General features: G+C 39.9%; 1 protein-coding gene across 2 annotated transcripts in view; it reads right to left on the bottom strand.

The window, feature by feature from the left end:
* The window catches only part of LOC135212599 (glycerol kinase-like), a gene marked incomplete in the record, with an annotated part of 99,164 nt that overhangs the window by 68,697 nt on the left and 12,326 nt on the right, over nt 1-18,141 (bottom strand).

The raw sequence follows: 18,141 nt of genomic DNA, 5'->3' as shown, positions 1-18,141 counted from the left end.
ATAAACACCAAGAGATGAAGGACACGATCAGGAAAGAATATAGCAGAGACTCAGGCGATACTCAAGTCAAAACTCAACGCCGGAAATATGATAAAAGCCATAAAACACATGGGCAGTGCCAGTAATCAGATACAGCGCAGGAATAGTGGAATGGACGAAGGCAGAACTCCGCAGCATAGATCAGAAAACCAGGAAACAAATGACAATACACAGAGCACTACACCCAAGAGCAAATACGGACAGACTATACATAACACGAAAGGAAGGAGGGGGGAGAGGACTACTAAGTATAGAGGACTGCGTCAACATCGAAAACAGCAGCACTGGGGGCAATAATCTGAAAACCAGTGAAGACGAGTGGCTAAAGAATGCATGGGAAGAAGGACTAATAAAAAGTAGACGAAGACCCAGAAATATACAGAGACAGGAGAAAGACAGAAAGAACAGAGGACTGGCACAACAAACCAATGCACGGACAATACATGAGACAGACTAAAGAACTAGCCAGCGATGACAATTGGCAATGGCTACAGAGGGGAGAGCTAAAGAAGGAAAACTGAAGGAATGATAACAGCGGCACAAGATCAGCCCCTAAGAACCAAATATGTTCAAAGTACGATAGACTGAAATAACATCTCTCCCATATGTAGGAAGTGCAATACGAAAAATGAAACCATAAACCACATAGCAAGTGAATGCCCGGCACTTGCACAGAACCAGTACAAAAAGAGGCATGATTCAGTGGCAAAAGCCCTCCACTGGAGCCTGTGCAAGAAACATCAGCTACTTTGCAGTAATAAGTGGTACGAGCACCAACCTGAAGGAGTGATAGAAAACGATCAGGCAAAGATCCTCTGGGACTATGGTATCAGAACGGATAGGGTGATACGTGCAAACAGACCAGGACGTGACGTTGATTGACAAAGTCAAGAAGAAAGTATCACTCATTGATGTCGCAATACCATGGGACACCAGAGTTGAAGAGAAAAGAGAGGGAAAAAATGGATAAATATCAAGATCTGAAAATAGAAATAAGAAGGAGTATGGGATATGCCAGTGGAAAATCGTACCATAATCATAGGAGCACTAGGCACGATCCCAAGATCCCTGAAAAGGAATCTAGAAAAACTAGAGGCTGAAGTAGCTCCAGGATGATGCAGAAGAGTGTGATCCTAGAAACGGCACGCATAGTAAGAAAAGTGATGACTCCTAAGGAGGCAGGATGCAACCCGGAACCCCACACTATAAATACCACCCAGTCGAATTGGAGGACTGTGATAGAGCAAAAACAAAAAAAAAAAAAAAAAAATAATAATAATAATAAAATAATAATAATATAATAATAATAATAATAATAATAATAACCAAGAGAACAGGCAGTATACGAATTTTTTGGAATGGGTATTACAGTCTTTGAAATTGTATAAATCTGACATTTCATCATTGTGTGTCATTACTCATTTGTACCACTGAGTGAAAATCCAATTATTGAATCTAATGATATTGTAATTATTATTTTTGCTTGAAAAAAATACAGACAAATAAGGAAAACTCATCCTTTAACGTTTTTAAATGCACGAAAACATAAAACAAAAACAAAAAAACGTTGAAACCTGATTGCTGTGGAAATGTGCTTTGAATGGCATAATGTGACTTAGTTTACGCTGGACGGGTTATGTTAATTATTCATGGTAGTCTTCATACATTATTAAAAATTGCAATAACTATAACGCGTATGAACTGGTCCTTTAAAAATTAAAAGACCCATGAAAACAATATATCAGTGTAAGCAAACTTCACAACAAACGCTACTAGGTTTTGGGATATAGCGTCGTGGAAATACATTGATTTTTTTGTCTGAATTTTGTGTTTAAGGGCCTTTTAATTTCAGATGATAATTATGAATGAGAAGTGGAGTGTAATATGGGCTATACCAGGAATACTTGTGGTTTTGAGGCGAAGAAAGGGCTTTATAGCTGTCGAGACCAGAAGCGTTTGTGCGTTGATGTAGTTCTGAGTTTCTGCATCATCTTTTTACGCCTTATTTGTCGGACCTTCCAAACGCCAGGTTCATAAATTTCACTCGCTTTTTTAGCCTTGAAGTAAACTATGTGCATCTATGGATATTCGTTTTAAAGTGTAAACATGAAGAAACGTTGATAATAATCGGATGAATTTAAAGTGTTTGCTGGTCATTGCTATCTATTACCTTTGAATCTCTGGACCTAGAACGCAGTAGAAGGAGCGTTGTATGGTTGCGGGGGGAGGCGGGAATATTGAAGAGTGGTTGTGGTAGTAGAACAGGTTGTAGGAAGATGGAAGAAGAGGAGGAGGAGAAACTCTCACTTTCAATGAGGAAACCTCACCTTCAAATATCTCAGTCCTTGAGAACTTTTCTTCACTGAAATGGCATCGAGCACCAAGGCTTTCCTTTTTGGATTTTTTTTATGGTGTATTTTTTTCCCAGAAAGGATCCATAGAAGTTTTTGTATCAAACTCCTGAGGAAAATGAAGTTATAATCTTCCATTTTGACGACTTTTTCTTTCTTTTTTTACTCCCGGAACCCGTTTCTATACAACAAACACAAAAGGGGTTTGGAGAACCTTACAACTCTTTGCCGTAGTAGGTAGAGAAATAACGCTTCGCTATTGATCAGAGCACGAAACAGCTCAATGGTCTCCGAAACTCCGCTCTCTCTCTCTCTCTCTCTCTCTCTCTCTCTCTCTCTCAAATGGCGATACTCATCTTGTGTGCAAGTAAACATAGCGTCATTGCGTAACACCGGAGAACTTAACATTTGTGCTATGCCAAATCATTAGGTGCTTAATTGCTTTATATATGTGATTTTAACAAGTCCTGGAAATATTAATGAGTAAACAAGAGGTGCGTTTTGGTGTTGACATCCAGGATGGCCGCATATCGCCATTGTGCCGCGCTCACATTTATCGCAGCTCTTCCGAAACCCCCTCCCCCCCACGCCCTACTGCTATAGAATGGTGCCCCTCCAGCAGAACGAAGCCTCAGCTTTAAAAAAACGCCCCCACCCCTCCCCCCATATATTTCTCCCTCTCCCCCCTCTCTCTCATCGCATGTGTAGCCCATCTTCATCCACCCCCTCTCCCCTCCCCATCTCATACCCCTTCCCTTCCTCCTCCCCGGTCCATAGACTCCTTGTCGGTTACACAGCATGCGCCGCCACGTGACCTACTTGTGCGAAATCTATCCGTTTGGTGAAATTTGGTCCGGGAATGAAAGTGTTGTATTGTGGTATAATTTGTTTATTTGGCTTGAAGACGACAGTTGGTTATGGTGAATTTCATGGCAGAGTATAAATCCAGAGTTGTTTTAATTCATTTTATATTCTCGTAATATACTGATTTTGAACTGAGTCTATTTTTAGCTCTTGTAGCAATCCGTCAACCACACTGATTCTGTCGTTGACTGATCAAAACTCGTAGAAATAAAGAATAAAAATAGCATCCTAAAATTATACGCCTGAAGATTTGTAGCTAAACGTTCTCTAGTCCTCAAACGGTATGTTTTTATCAGGTTATCTCTTTAGTACTACGTTTTTCATATTATAACTAGATATTGATGCGCTGTCGCCATTGTCAAGGTAGATGGCATCAACTTTTTGTGTTGTTTTTTTGCATCAGCTTGTATATTTATATTGTTTACATTAGAAGTACGCCAAGTGCATAAGTGTTTATCCGTCAGTTGTATGGTTTATAACATCAATAAATAGTTCCTATTTCAGTACTTACTTCTGTTAACTATAATGAAAAAGTTCACAGAAATTATGCAGCTAGCTCCCACATATACAGCGGCCGGGTTATGTGGTTCGTCAGCTGCGTTACGTAAGTCCTTTCCCGCGAACAACATCGGCCCTTGTTGATATAATACGAGATCCGTTTTCTGTGTGGATCGGATTCAGGACCGGGAGGGACGGACGGACGTTTTCTGTGCAGTTGAACCCAATGCCCCCTTCCTCCGCTCGGAGATTTTATGGTCGTTCCAACTCCGACCGCCACTCCCCCAACCTTCAGATGCCCATAAACTGTTCCAAAAGGGTTTAAACTTTAAAAACTGTTTCGTTTCTTAACGTTTTTTTTCTTGCCTGGTCACTTGCTTTGTTTTTCTTTTTCTTTTTTTAAAGTTTCGGCATTTTTTTTTTCTTTGTCACCTTCGTACACTTTAGGTCTAGGATTGTCTCTGGGAAATGCTTGTTTGAACGGTTGAACCACTGCAGTTTGATTTGCTAGGCATCTTGGACGGGGTTGCGACCTCTTGTTGCCGTCGGTTGTGGATGGTGTGCCCATGGTCTAAGCTCTAAGATATACCTAGACCGGGGGTGGGCCTAGCCGTAGCCGTCCTTCTCTTCCGTATGGCCTTGGGCGCGGTAGGATACGGCCTCAAGTGGTAGATGCCACTGGTTCGAGCCCTTGCATTGCCACACAGTCAGAAGTAGCTGCCTATCTCTTTCTCCATCCCTTTGGAATGGATCGTGCTTAGGTGGCTAGACTTGAAGATTCATTTATTTGATAGTTGTGAGGCCATCGTCCGGTGTCTCAGTTGCAAAGTTATGATTGGGTACTGATTTGCTTATTGTAAATATACTGTATGCAAATCAACAAAATTACTCTTATCGCAGAATGAGTCACATATAATCATACATGTAAAAATGATCCTGGGTAGTATACCATAAACTGGGTATAATTATAGGGTTCCCATATCTGAAAATAATCTTATACCCGGGTCCTTGCCGGTATGGGAGTAGGTCGCCTGTGCCGATCACGTGGTACCCATTAAACGTTGCCAAAGGGCGTTTGCCCGGTCCCTCCGACTCGCGAGCTGCACTCAACCTCCACTCGCATATCCTTTCACTATTCTTGCTGCCCAGCGTCTCTATAATTCCTTAGTGCAGCTGTGGGGGTTTCACCGTTAGATCAGATCCTTGCAAAGTACTTCGTATCTTTCATTTTCTTAATCCCATGATTTTGCTGTCCAACCACTTCTCTTTTTTTTTTTTTTTTTTCGTGATTGCTAAATGGTTAAATAATGTTTCAGGGGCTGGCGTGACGGCCCAAATTCCATAAAGAAATAAACTATATTACACACACACACATACAACATACACACAAGTTTGGAACGTGATAAATGCATAATAAAGATATAAGCCACGAAGGAAAGATAACTCCGTTGTTTATCTTTCCTTCGTGGTTTATACCTTTATACACACACACACACACACACACAGAGCTTTAAAATGCTTTGTAATTGTCCCATAACAATAATAATGATTCATTGATTAGGGTAAAAACGTAACTAATAATCTAAAGTGATGTAGTAATGAACAGTCTTATGAGATAGAGAGAGAGAGACGAGAGATAGAGAGAGAGAGAGAGAGAAAGAGGAAGGGAGAGAAGAAGTCCTGCTTCTTTTTTCAATAAACGAGGTCGTTGGTCCTGATTGATGAATTAATGTGGAAAAGACAACAAGCGGGAATGTAGTCGTAATAAGACATGCCAGCACGAATTTGTGAATGGCACGTTTTTGTTTTTGTTTTTTTCTCAGTTCGTAAGTTTTTTTTTTTCTTTTTACTGATGGTAAGATGGGTAAAAGAAGATTGAGAGCAGTTAGCTAGCTAACCATGGTAGGGAATAGTTTAGAAAGTGTGGTTTAACCATTGTTTTACTTAGATGATAGGTACAAATTTTTCTTAACATAGCCTTAAAAATTAACATATTACAATAATGATTTTACACTATATTAATATAGTGAATTTTACAGATTACATATTTTAAATAGTATGGACAGTATAATCATTCTATTTAGATAAAGTTGGTTTCCTTATTTTAACCTGAATATTAACTTTTGTAATAATGGTTTTGCAATATATTTACACAGTAAATTCTACATATTAAGGTTTTCACAAGACATTTCTCAATAGTATGATGGTAAGATAAGTTTGATTCATTTAAAACGTTTTTTTTTTTTTTTTTTTTTTTTTTTTTTTTTTTTTTTTTTTTTTTTTTTTTTTTTTTTTTTTTTTTTTTTTTTGTCCAATCATGCAGTGAGCTTTTATAAGTGATCGAGCAAGTCTTGTACTACCAGGTTGCTCTTAATATATAGATTTTTATTTTTTTTATCATAGTCTCTCCTGAATATCGGTGTTATGTCAAGTGTTTGAAGCTTGTTAAATTTAAGTGTTATTACTTGAGACGTTTTCCTTAATTGGGAGATGACCCTCATTAATCTCATTGTCGTTAAACATTCTGGGTTTCTGGCTGACTCTTAATGCATTCGGGGACTATTTAGAGGTCACATATTTTGTCGGTTGCGGCACCAGTCTGCCTGGCGCCCTTACCTTATACTATAACTCTCTCTCTCTTATTATAAAGTTTTGTTAATTATTGCTTTTAGGGAAGTCTTGTTTATTCGAATGTGTTTGTTTGCGCTAGTAAAGTATGGGCGCGGTGCACTAATTAACTAAAGATGGCTCGTTTGCAGTTAAAACGTTCAACACCTTTGTTTATGTAGCGTGAATGTTATGTACACATTCCCCGTAATGGAAGTCATGTGGGGCCGCGCGTGTTTTCTTGCTTACTGTTGAGTTTAGAACTTCATAGAGTTGAAGAACAGAGCCTCTGTTGTGTGGCCAGGCAAGTTCTCTCTCTCTCTCTCTCTCTCTCTCTCTCTCTCTCTCTCTCTCTCTCTCCTCTTTGAGACTACCATACTTTGCACCAGAGTTCTTTACTGTGGCTGTGGTTTAGGTGTTTATGTATGTTTGGTTGTCCCCAGCCCGTGGTGTGTGTGGTTGTAGTTTTACTTTCGGTGATTTTGGTGTGTGCGTTTGTCTGGTCTGTTGCCGAGGCGTTGTTTGTGTCTTCTTTGCATGGATGTGTTTTTGTATGCTTGTCGTCTTCCTCTGGCTGTGGACTGTGTTCGGCGTGGCTGTGATGTTTAATTATTTTGAGAGTATTTCTGTCTTGTCTGTTTGTCGGTGATCCCCTATTTGTCTCATTTCTGCTTCTATGGTACGCATGTTCCTTCTGCGTATTCTCCTCTGTTCTGTAGTCTCAAACATCATCCACCCACTCGCTGTCATGGCCAGTGTTGAGGGCATTTTATATGCTGCAGCAGCGCACTGTGAAATCCAAGAATAATATAGCCAGTTCTTGGGATAACACGTCGCTGGAAAATAAAAGACAACGAAAATTTACTCTCATATAACGGAGGTCCATTCTATTTCCAATCAACAGTTCCAACCCACAAAGAGCAACACCCTCAGTAAGAACTAACGTGTTGATGCGTAGCGCCGTTTTCTTTGAAGCTGTTTAATTATTTATCATTTAAAGAATTCTTCGCTCCATTGAAAAATTCCGTTGACGATCTGTTTACTTGCAAGCTTTCTTGGAAAGAAGGTTAGTTTAGTTCTATAAGGAATTTGGTGCAATAAAAAGTATTCATACACTCGTATTAGTATATTTTCTGTAGCTGTTCAGATTTAAGAATTAAACAACAAAATACTGTCGCTTCGAAACTTCAGTGTTTCAACGCATTCATTAATCATCGATAACACTGCTCTGTAAGAAACTTGATATCGCTGGGCACAGTCACACTATCTAACACCAGCCCTTGTTTGTTCTCGTCGCCGGCCAACATATGGCAATGCTGTGCGCAAAAAGTCGAATCGTTTGTCCACGTCAAATATCTTTTTAGTAGACGGTCTGTGGCCTTATCTCCTTTGGCACGGTAGGTTGTCCTGATAGCATTTCCTTGTTGCCAGGTTCTGTGTTGGACTTGCCTGTTCAAACACCCATCACAAGTTTGTTTAGAATTCGCCTCTTCTTATTGGCTGATGTCATGCAGAACCATCCTGTTTCATTGGTGTTGCACAAACCCTGGGGGCGATGTGGATGTGGGATGGAGCTTGTATGGATTGGCGAGGGAAGGGGCCCAAGGGGTGGGGGTTAATTATTAGATAGGATGTGTATGTGTTCGTGGCCGTGCGTGAACACTCGCGTGCCAGGGCTCAGGAGTGTTGAAGGCGTGGAGTAACTCTCCAAGGCAAGTGGGGATTATCATGAACCGGATTTTATATTTTAGTTTTAAGCATATTTATACAAAACGCTTGCGAGCTCGAGACCGTTTCACGGTGGCTACTGAAGTGTTAAGACTTGACAAATTATCTGTATGCAGTAAAACGATTTGTCCATTTCGTTCTAGAGTGTAATTGAACCTGTTGTTATTTGGGCTGTGGTTCACGAAGCGTTCAGCAACGGACGTTTTCGTTTGAAACCCAGTTCAGGCTTGTACGCACGTTAACATATTTCTGTGCGCTTAATCTTCAGCACAACCTTTTATGGTTCGTGCAGCAGTCTCTTTTGAGAGAGAGAGAGATATTGCTCATCGGTCTAGAAGGATTCATGCTTTGCGGCGGGTTGGTTACTGAATAAGACTTGAAGGATTTTTTTATAAGAAGCCTCAAAGTGGATCTTTCACACTTTGGTGTTTTATCATTGTAGCATGTATTACGGAATATGATTTTTAATCAGCAATAGCACAAAGGTGAATCCCACGTAATGCTGTAGTACAAATTGCTGGTTTAAGTAAAGTTTTATTTTATGTTTAGATGTTTGTTCATAATAAACGAAAAATTGATTAAGGTTCTTGAGGACAATTTGTACAAAACACTATCCAAAATTGTTACTCTGACTTGCATGTGGAGGTCCGTAATAATAATAATAATAATAATAATAATAATAATAATAATAATAACCTGGGAAGTTGACTGGATGGCCAATCCCACATTGAGTGATTTGTAACTTTTTTTCGTTGGCGAGGAAATTATAGCGTCGATGAGATTATGAAAATTAGCCGGTGTAATTACTGTTATTATCTTGGAAGATACGAGAAGAAATGAAAAAAAGAAGAGATTAAAAAAGAAATACGTGTAAAAGCAACGTTCCCGAGTTCCGGTACGTAAGTTGGGCTTTCTGATGATTACGGTTTTTCTAGCACTCATTAGCAACTCTCCATACCCTGTTGACGAGAGGTTGCCCCCCCTCTCTCTCTCTCTCTCTCTCTCTCTCTCTCTCTCTCTCTCTCTTCTTCGCCCAAGTAGAGTTTTGATCTTGTTAAACGAATGAACACTAATAAAATAATATGTGAGGAGCATCTTGTTTAGGTGTTGTTATCCTCAGATACGATACGAATTCTTGAAATCTTAAGCAAAACATAGAGCAAGATAGTTGTCCCCGCCCCTCCCCCCTTTTTTTAGTACTATGCTCTAACATATCGTCCCGTTCCTTGGTTTTTAAGATGTTCGCACCTTTTGTGGGCTCGAGTACGTCTAAATTTCCTCAAAAATTTTCTGGTGTGTGTATTTTTAGGAGCAGGTTTATTTATCGTCGCCTGCTCCTTATCAAACTCACGTAACGTGTTCCATGCCTCTTGTTGCTGTTAGGCTCCTCCGGTCTCCTCAGCCTTGTGTTCATTGTGTTAAAATAAACAAGCCCTTGAGTTTGAAGGTACGGTAAATGACGACAGCGGTGACGCATTCATTTCGGCGCGAACCAAATGACGACCACGGTCTAGGTTTCCCTTCCAGAAGCAGCGGTACAGAAGATCGCAATTAAGCCGTTTGAAAGCACGATGTCATTCTTTTTTAAATAGTTTAGTGCAGATAAAGAATTTGCCGCATTCGCATCCAAGAATGAGAGGTGTGTGACATACATGGAGTTGTTTGTGTATGCTGACGTGCGCGCGCATAGATACTACCGGCCGCAAGCCAAGGCCATAGTTTTTTTGGGGGGATAGGGATTTAGATTCTGAAAGAGGGGGAGGGAGAGTGGGCGAGAGGAATTTGGCATCTCGAACTGATTGTGTTGTTATTCTTTAAGGGTGCTTCACTAATATTACCCATTAAGTCTAATTACTCTCGAGTCAGAGTGTAATGATTAAGATGATAAAGAAATGCACTAGTAAGCTTTCAATTTGTTGCCAAATTGTTGTCTCAGTTACATGAAAGTTTTATCGTTAGTTGAAATATATTTTCCATAGTGCATTTCGTCTCCTTTTTTTTCTTTTTATTCATTCTTACATCTTTGTCTTTTTATTCATTCTTACATCTTTGTGAACTCATGAATAAACAAGACAAGAGCTTTGGGTACATTTGTTGAGTGGGAGAGTGCAATTAGGAGTTGAGCTGCACTCCGTTGCTTAGCCATCGTAGCCTCAAATTCATCATTTTCTCCTAATTCAAAACTCTGTGTTCGTTTTATCAGCCGTGGTTTGCAGGTTTTTGCTTTGCATCATTGTTAATTTGTTTAATTGCTGTGATTCATGGGAACCTAATTGTGAAGCATGAAGAATGCTGGTTGAAATAAGTTGACGTCATAAAATTCGTGTGGCAATATCTGGCGTGTAACCCTGCCCCAAGGTTAACGTGTTGCCAGTTTGCCGCATGACAAACATTTATCTAGAGCTGTACTGGTTGGTTTATAACTAAGTGCATTTTTAAGTGTTTGGAATCGAATCCGGATCCTTGTAGAGGTTAAATATAAATTGTAATAGAGCAATACTTTGAAGGGTACATTCATGAACCAATACCATTTAAACCAATATACGCATAGAGAGAGAGAGAGAGAGAGAGAGAGAGAGAGAGAGAGAGAGATCAGGTCATCGATTGGCAGCCTTCCATACATTGTTGTTGATCACAAGGAAGATTCATTATGAACCATTTACCCTTCAAGGACAGGGGGAAGTAAAAAGTGGGAAGACAGAGTGAAGGGCAATCGACAGAGAGGAAGCCAAACACTTTTCTAGACCCTCCATGATGACATTAGTTTCCCCAGGTCTGCGGCTCTGATACCTTTATACATTATTAGCAAAACCCCCATCTTGAACTTGACCCAGCGAGGTGCATGATGAAGCAACGTTTAAGCTTGAATGAATGCTCTGGCAGGAGTTCGCCGGCCCTAGATGCTTTAGCTCCAGAGCTAAAGCTGCCTTTTCTCCGTCTCTGAAAGGTTGGACCTCCCGCGGAGGAATGTACTAAGGTCTAATGTGCTCACGTAGTACTGCGTACCTGCCTACGAAAGTTGTCGTCTTGCTTGCAAATTTAAGAATGAACATCATCGTTGCTTTGAAATGTAATAAAGAGCATAAATATTCTAATTGTCCATTTGTAAGTAATGTTAGTATACGATAGCTAGGCACAGTACTACAATTTTGACGCAAAATAGCTAATGTAATACTTTAAACGCTGACGTTTTTATGTTTGGTATACATTTGCTTTGTGTTAGGAAGTCCGGCTGTGCGTTCGTCAAGGCCTTTGTTAGCGTGCTGGGCTAAGCAAAAAAGGAAGATATATAGAGACAACTCCTAGATAGGATACGAGATATTGCAAACAGGTGTGTCGTGGCGTTTATAATAAAACCTGACTCTTCGATGATTTTTTTTTCTTCTTTGTTCTGTCCTTGTTAACCGCCCTCGGATGAATAAACGTTGATTAGGTCCTCTCTCTCTCTCTCTCTCTCTCTCTCTCTCTCTCTCTCTCTCTCTCTCTCTCTCTCATGCATGTAAATGTTCTTTTTCGATCTTTACTCCATGAAAAAAAGCGTAACTATTACATAACGGACACCCCCATGCTAATGCGTTTTGTGATTATTCCTGAAGGAAATGCAATGCGAAAAAAGTTATATAAAGCACCGGATACCTCATAATGCATTCATACCGCTGTTTCGTATCTGGCGGTAGACAATCCATGGAATACGAATCGAGCACAGGATTTTGCGAGTCCTTGCGTAAATCTCACATATTTAGAATATGCTAGTTAAAGGGATTGCATTTTCTATTTTTTTTTAATGACGGAAACCCCGCGTTTTTCAAGGTTTAAGGTGTATATTTTACCAGCGTTCTTTCCACTTTCCTGAGTATTAGTCTTATACTGAGTGACGGCAGCAGTTGAACTGTTCTTATTAGAGCATTTCACGACAATACGAGTAACCGAGTGTATATATATATATATATATATATATATATATATATATATATATATATATATATATTATATATATCTTAAAAAACTGTTAAGCAGAATTCAAGAAGAAACGAAGACGTCTGGAAAATAATTTTGGCGATGATGTTTACCTTTTGGTCGAAGGTGGTGCGACTGAGCGCTGTGTTTGTTTACATATCGGCTTGAGCAAGTGCGACTTAGCGTTCTCGGTGAACTCTTGGTTTGTAATTGACGTTAGGCGACCTTGTCCCTAAAACCTTGGTGTTACCGCATGACACCTGACACACTTTTTCTCACCCCACCATTCAGCCTGGTGGTTATGTCACACTTTTGGTAATTATTCCTCTCTTTTTTGTTGCTGTTGTATGCGTTTACGTATCAGACGAATGGTTGCGTTTCTTATAAATATATATATATATATATATATATATATATATATATATATATATATATATATATATATATATATGTGTGTGGTGTGTGTGTGTGTGTGTGTGTGTGTGTATAAAAAAGCCTTCATCATACAAAGTGCGGCAATTACCTTCCCTCCTTGAGAAAAGAGTGGCGTAAGGTTGCGTATACGCACAGTTGTTTCCCCGTGACCTACTTCTCCTACCTTCCGGAAGTATTCAGTAATACATAAAATGATACACGACCTACATCGCCTGCTACGAGGTAGGAGAGGGAAGGCCACAGAGGAGACCTGCACGAGTCGTTTCACAACCTCACTCCAGCAGGTCACAAGTACTGTTTCTGCTGTTCCGCTTGCTATGGATTCTCTCTCTCTCGTCTCGTCTCTCTCGGTCTCGTCATCAGTCTCTCTCTCGTCTTCTCTCTCTCTCTCTCCTACAGCCTTCCAGTTCCTTGAAGCTCAAGATACCATATTTCGTTATGACCTGAACACGTATGTATAATATTTTTACTTGTTGCCAGACGAGGCTTCCGAATGCTACACATGAAATTTCTGTTTCCGGGAGCCAGTTGATGTTGCTAATTGTTTGTTTGTATTATGCACAGCCAAACATCAGTCATTACACAAACACACACGCACACACACAATACATATATATATATATATATATATATATATATATATATATATATATATATATATATATATATATATATATATATCCATCCTTCAGTAGTCAGCAGTTTCATAACAGACCATAAAATGTATTATGTAGCACGTAGACTGTAATAGCGGGGCACCCCCCGTAACCTTTGGTAAAGTATGGATAGCACACTCCCATTCCCTTTTACCTATGGTAAATGATGCTCAAGGTTTTCTCAAGATAAGGTAGAAAGGTTAATGATTACTGCGTGTCGTGCTTGTTTATTTTATACGCACCTTCTGTTGGGATGTCGTTTTCAGATTGTATTTTATTTTTTATTTTAATAATGGTGTTGTTATTTGAGGTGTCATAATAGAAAGTTTTTTTTTTATGGCTGAGGGAATAGTTCCTAACCTTTTTTCCATTATTGTGTTTGTATGTGGGTGAGGATACAAAGAAAAGACTATATAAAACCTTGGAGGGTTACGTTTATGTTAATTCGGTGCAACAAGAATATATATATATATATAAATTAACTGGTTTCAATCAAAGTAAATTGCCGCTCTTTGAATCCACAAAATGCATATTGGTTGCATTTGAATAATATGGAAGTAACGTACAATTAACTCCATTGGACAATCGTGATGAGTTAAAATGAATGCTTATATGAATCAAATTCCTCTGTGCAATTCATAAAGAGAAAGAGGAGTGCATGATATATGGAAGTAACGTAACAATTTAACTGCCATTGGACAATCGTGATGAAGTTTAAAATGAATGCTTATATGAATCAAAGTTTCCTCGAGAACAATTCATAAAAGAGGAGAAAGAGGAGTGCATGGTATATTTTATGATAGTCCCTCATTCTTCCGTAGTCCGACCTTCACACAGAAGCCCTAAGAGAAATTCATGACGTTTAATAAACTATCGTTTTCCCCGAAAGGTTGAAACCTTTTTTTTTTTTTTTTTTTTTTTTCCTTTCTTTTATTGAGCTTGATAAGATGTACAGTGGATTTCAATAGATAAAAAAAAAAAACTATGACTTTGCACGGTGCATCCTCCTCTGTTCAGAATCGGTTTCTGTATTCCGTATTGGGATTTGTATGCAGACACATTTTCTCTTAGTGGGTGGGTGCCTTTCTGGCAAGTCTTTTTTCGGATGAGGACCCATGATGTGACCCACTACAGTCGACTGAGTAACAGGATACTACTGAATTACTATGGATACCTGTACGTATATATACATAGTTGAAAGGTGTAAACTACCGGACAGCTGCTCGTTGAGTAAAAAAAGGTGTATGTATGTGTATATATGTATTTATTTATAATACATACACACATATATATGTGCGTGTGTCTATACTTGCATACAGTTTTTCATCACCAGATGAGTATTCAGGACCAGAAATAAAATAGTTGTAATGCTCTTGAGTACTTTGAAGTTATTGATTACCGCCGACTCCATTCTCTTACGTCTTGAGGCTTTTCTAAGAAGGGGGACGACTTCCCTTCCGAGAAGTCTTTTGAAGATCCTTCTTGGGATAGTTACGCCTCTACCTAACGCAAAGGAGGCGTCCTTTAAATGAGAGAGAGAGAGAGAGAGAGAGAGAGAGAGAGAGAGAGAGAGAGAGAGAGAGAGTTTCCCTTCCTGTTCTTATCTTTGAGATGTGAGGGAGTGTGCGTGTTCAATTAGATTTTTTTTTTTTTTTTTTTTTTTTTTTTTTTTTTTTTTTTTTTTTTTTTTTTGGTTTTTTTTTTTTTTTTTTTTTTTTTTTAGTAGCCGGTTGGAGGAGGAGGGGGATTCCTTTAAAAAACAATATATTATTTGGTCTGAATCTCGTGTGTTGAATATTTTTTCGGATAATTTGATGAAATTAAAAAGGAAAAAAAAATCCATTTTTCAGAGCTTTTTCTCCCCCTACTCATTTTGATTATATTTGTTGCGTAAGTTTTTTCAACAATTTTTTTTTTTTCTTATTGTGGACTTGATGAAATTACAGCAAGACCGAAATTATTTTGTAAGGATGCATATGTCAGTCTTTTTTTTTTTTTAACCGACTGGTAATCAGGTGTTGGTTAAAATTTCCGTTCATAATTGTAGCGTCTCTTGGAATGAGTTTTGGAAGTGGATTCCTGAAAATGCTCGATTCATAGACTTGTTTATATATAATGTGTTTATAGTGTGTGTATTTTCTACCCTCCCCCCGCCCCCCTCCCCCTATTTCCTACAGATAGGGTCAAATAACCTATTTTTTTTCCTCTGAGAAGAGGTGCGCTGTGACATTAGCATCACTATACGCCGTTGTGCATATGTTGACTGATTCCCAGCGCTTGCCATTTGGCCTAAAATTCTGTACACAATCAATTCATATGCTGACGATAGGCGAGTACAAAAAAAAAAAGAAAAAAAAAAGTTTACAATTAAAACATCCCCCCCCCAAATATGAAGGAAATCTGGGCGAAAATGAAAAATGAATAAATATAAGTAAATAAGTCGTAGCACGCTCTGCCTCTTTTGAGAAATTAGCACCGAAGATGAAAGTGAAACTCCGGATGGCAGTTTGGAATGATCAAGATTAGCCAATTCAAAGACGAGGATTATCTATCCAGTAGAAAATGCCAGATTCTGGTGAGTAGAGGATGAATTACGTGTTTCAGTATTTTTCGGGACTGGTGGGCTCGCAACTTGCGTTTTTAATTAGGTTGTAGTAAAATCTCTTCCACCTCTTAGGCGAAACGAGAGTCTATCCATCACTTTCTCGGTCTTACTCGCGTCTGTAACTGTCCAACGATTCCTGGATTATTCGATAAGACTTCATATTTGTTCTGTAATCACCCGCATATTCGAGCTAGGTTGGATTGAATATAGAATTTAGGCCTAAGGCCAAGCACTGGGACCTATGAGGTCATTCGGAGGAGAATCTTCTCCAGTTGCATTATGAATCAATTGTTAGGAGAGTGTGGACAGTAAGATGGAAGAAAGCGAATATGAAAAGAGTTACAGTAAAAAGAAACGAAAAGAGTTGCAGCTAGGAGCCGAAGGGACGCTGCAAAGAACCTTAAGCGATGCCTACAGGGCACCGCATGAGGTGCACTGACGGCACAAACCCTCTTCGTTAGGGGGCATCTTTAAGAGTCACTTAACATCCGTGTAAATTACTCGCAACGAGAGAGAGAGAGAGAGAGAGAGAGAGAGAGAAGCAAGTAACCATGACAATTTTGCTGGGGAAATCTTATGCACATGTAATATTCCATGTGAATCTTTTCTTGGGTCCAAGCAGAATGAGAGTTCCCTCGGGAACTTGTCAGTAGGGGAACTGTCGTTGTGGGAGACCGAGCGAAATCAGTGAAATGAAATTGCGAGACTTTTAATAACAATAATTCAGGATGTGCTGTGATCGATCGCAATTTCGAGAGGCCCAAAAACGAATTCACTGAAATTCGTCCAAATTCGTCTCGGTTTGAGACCGGCTTTAATTTTGAATTCGCATCGTTCGGACAAGGTCTGACTATACAAATTAAATTCGTTTATGAATGTGCAGTAAGTACATAAATTTAAGTTCATCTTTGAAGTATTGAATTTATTTATTGGTGTGGAATGAGCAAACTAATGATATCAATTGAAATTATTTGTTATTTTGATTGTTTGCAAATTTTGCTCATGTAACCTCTGTACTTTTTGGGGCTAAAAAGCTTATATGGTAAAGTGGACAGCGTGCTACATACTCTGCCAATTAGGAGAGATTAAAATGTTCATTTGTCTATATTTCGCTAGTGATCAGAATAGAAGTATTGGGAATATATAGTTTGTAATTTGTAAATGTTTCCATTGGTCTTTTATCCTCATGTATTCAGAATAGATAGTTTTAACTACAATGTTTCCATGGGTCTTTTTTCATAGGGTGTACTATTGGATTACGGTAAGAGATTCATATCCTTACGTAATTTTACGAAAGCGATGCACGTGGGTTGTGGGGGGGGGGGGGGGGGGGGGGCGGGGGGGGGGGGGTTGGAAACGCCAGGCCCTGCCCCTGTTGCTGCTTCCCAAGTGTGCGTCCTACAAAACGGGGACATGCGGCGGTTTGCGGGGGGGGGGGGGGGGGGGGGGGGGGGGGGGGGGGGGGGAGGGGGTGGAAAGGGGGGGGGGGGCCCGGAAACGCCCAAGGCCCCTGCCCTGTCTGCTCCAAGTGTGCGTACAAAACGGGACATGCGGCGTTTGTGCGGATTGTCCGTTTGCATACCTTCTCACCTTTAGCCAAAGGGTTGTGTGCGAGATATCCCTTTTCCCATTAACAGCATTTCTGCCTTTCGTTCGAATCACCCAGTCCCTCCTCCTCCTTCCCCTCTCACACATCCCAGAGTTTGCCCGAAACCAGGTCAGTTGAAAAAGAGAGAGAGAGAGAGAGAGAGAGAGAGAGCAGAGAGAGAGATAGCGTGGGGCCGGGTTGTAGTATGGATTAGGTGGGTTCCCTCTTCCTCCCTCCCAAGTAATTCGTGTTTCTTAAGGGTCAACTTATTCCCGGAGATGTCATGAGGAGCGCGTGTTTGGATTCCGAGGAAGAAATGGAGTCGTGGAAAGCAGGATGGAAGGAAGCAGGGTCCTCCTGGATGGAAGGAGACGCTCCTCCTCGTGACAGGGCGTCTTAGCCTCAGTCCATTTGCTTCATGGAAAGTTGGAGGGGGCGCAATTTCGTATGGCCCCTCGTTTTCATGTTGGGTCTTCAGAAGGGTGCAGGAGAACGAAATATGCACATCTTGAATGACGGACATTTAGACTGAAAGGAAGACGCTATAGCTGATTCCGTCGTTACGTATATTCTTAAGAAACAATTTTATATTCCAGTGTATTTGATGTCCCTGTCATTCTAAAATTAAAATGCCCCTTTGAACAGTCCACTGAACTTATGTTCACGTGAACCATAACTCGCCGTAGATGGTTCAAACACACTGTCAGTGAACAGAGGCTCGCTGCTGAATTAACAAACACAATGAATGACCCTCATCTATATCAGGTTATCGAAGTGCGCAGCGTAACTCTCTCGACCGGATATGAACAGTAT

This window comes from Macrobrachium nipponense, chromosome 41, assembly GCF_015104395.2.
Source record: "Macrobrachium nipponense isolate FS-2020 chromosome 41, ASM1510439v2, whole genome shotgun sequence".
Taxonomy (NCBI): domain Eukaryota; kingdom Metazoa; phylum Arthropoda; class Malacostraca; order Decapoda; family Palaemonidae; genus Macrobrachium; species Macrobrachium nipponense.
Note: the sequence above shows the minus strand (reverse complement) of the source record. Positions and strands in the feature narration are given on the sequence as shown.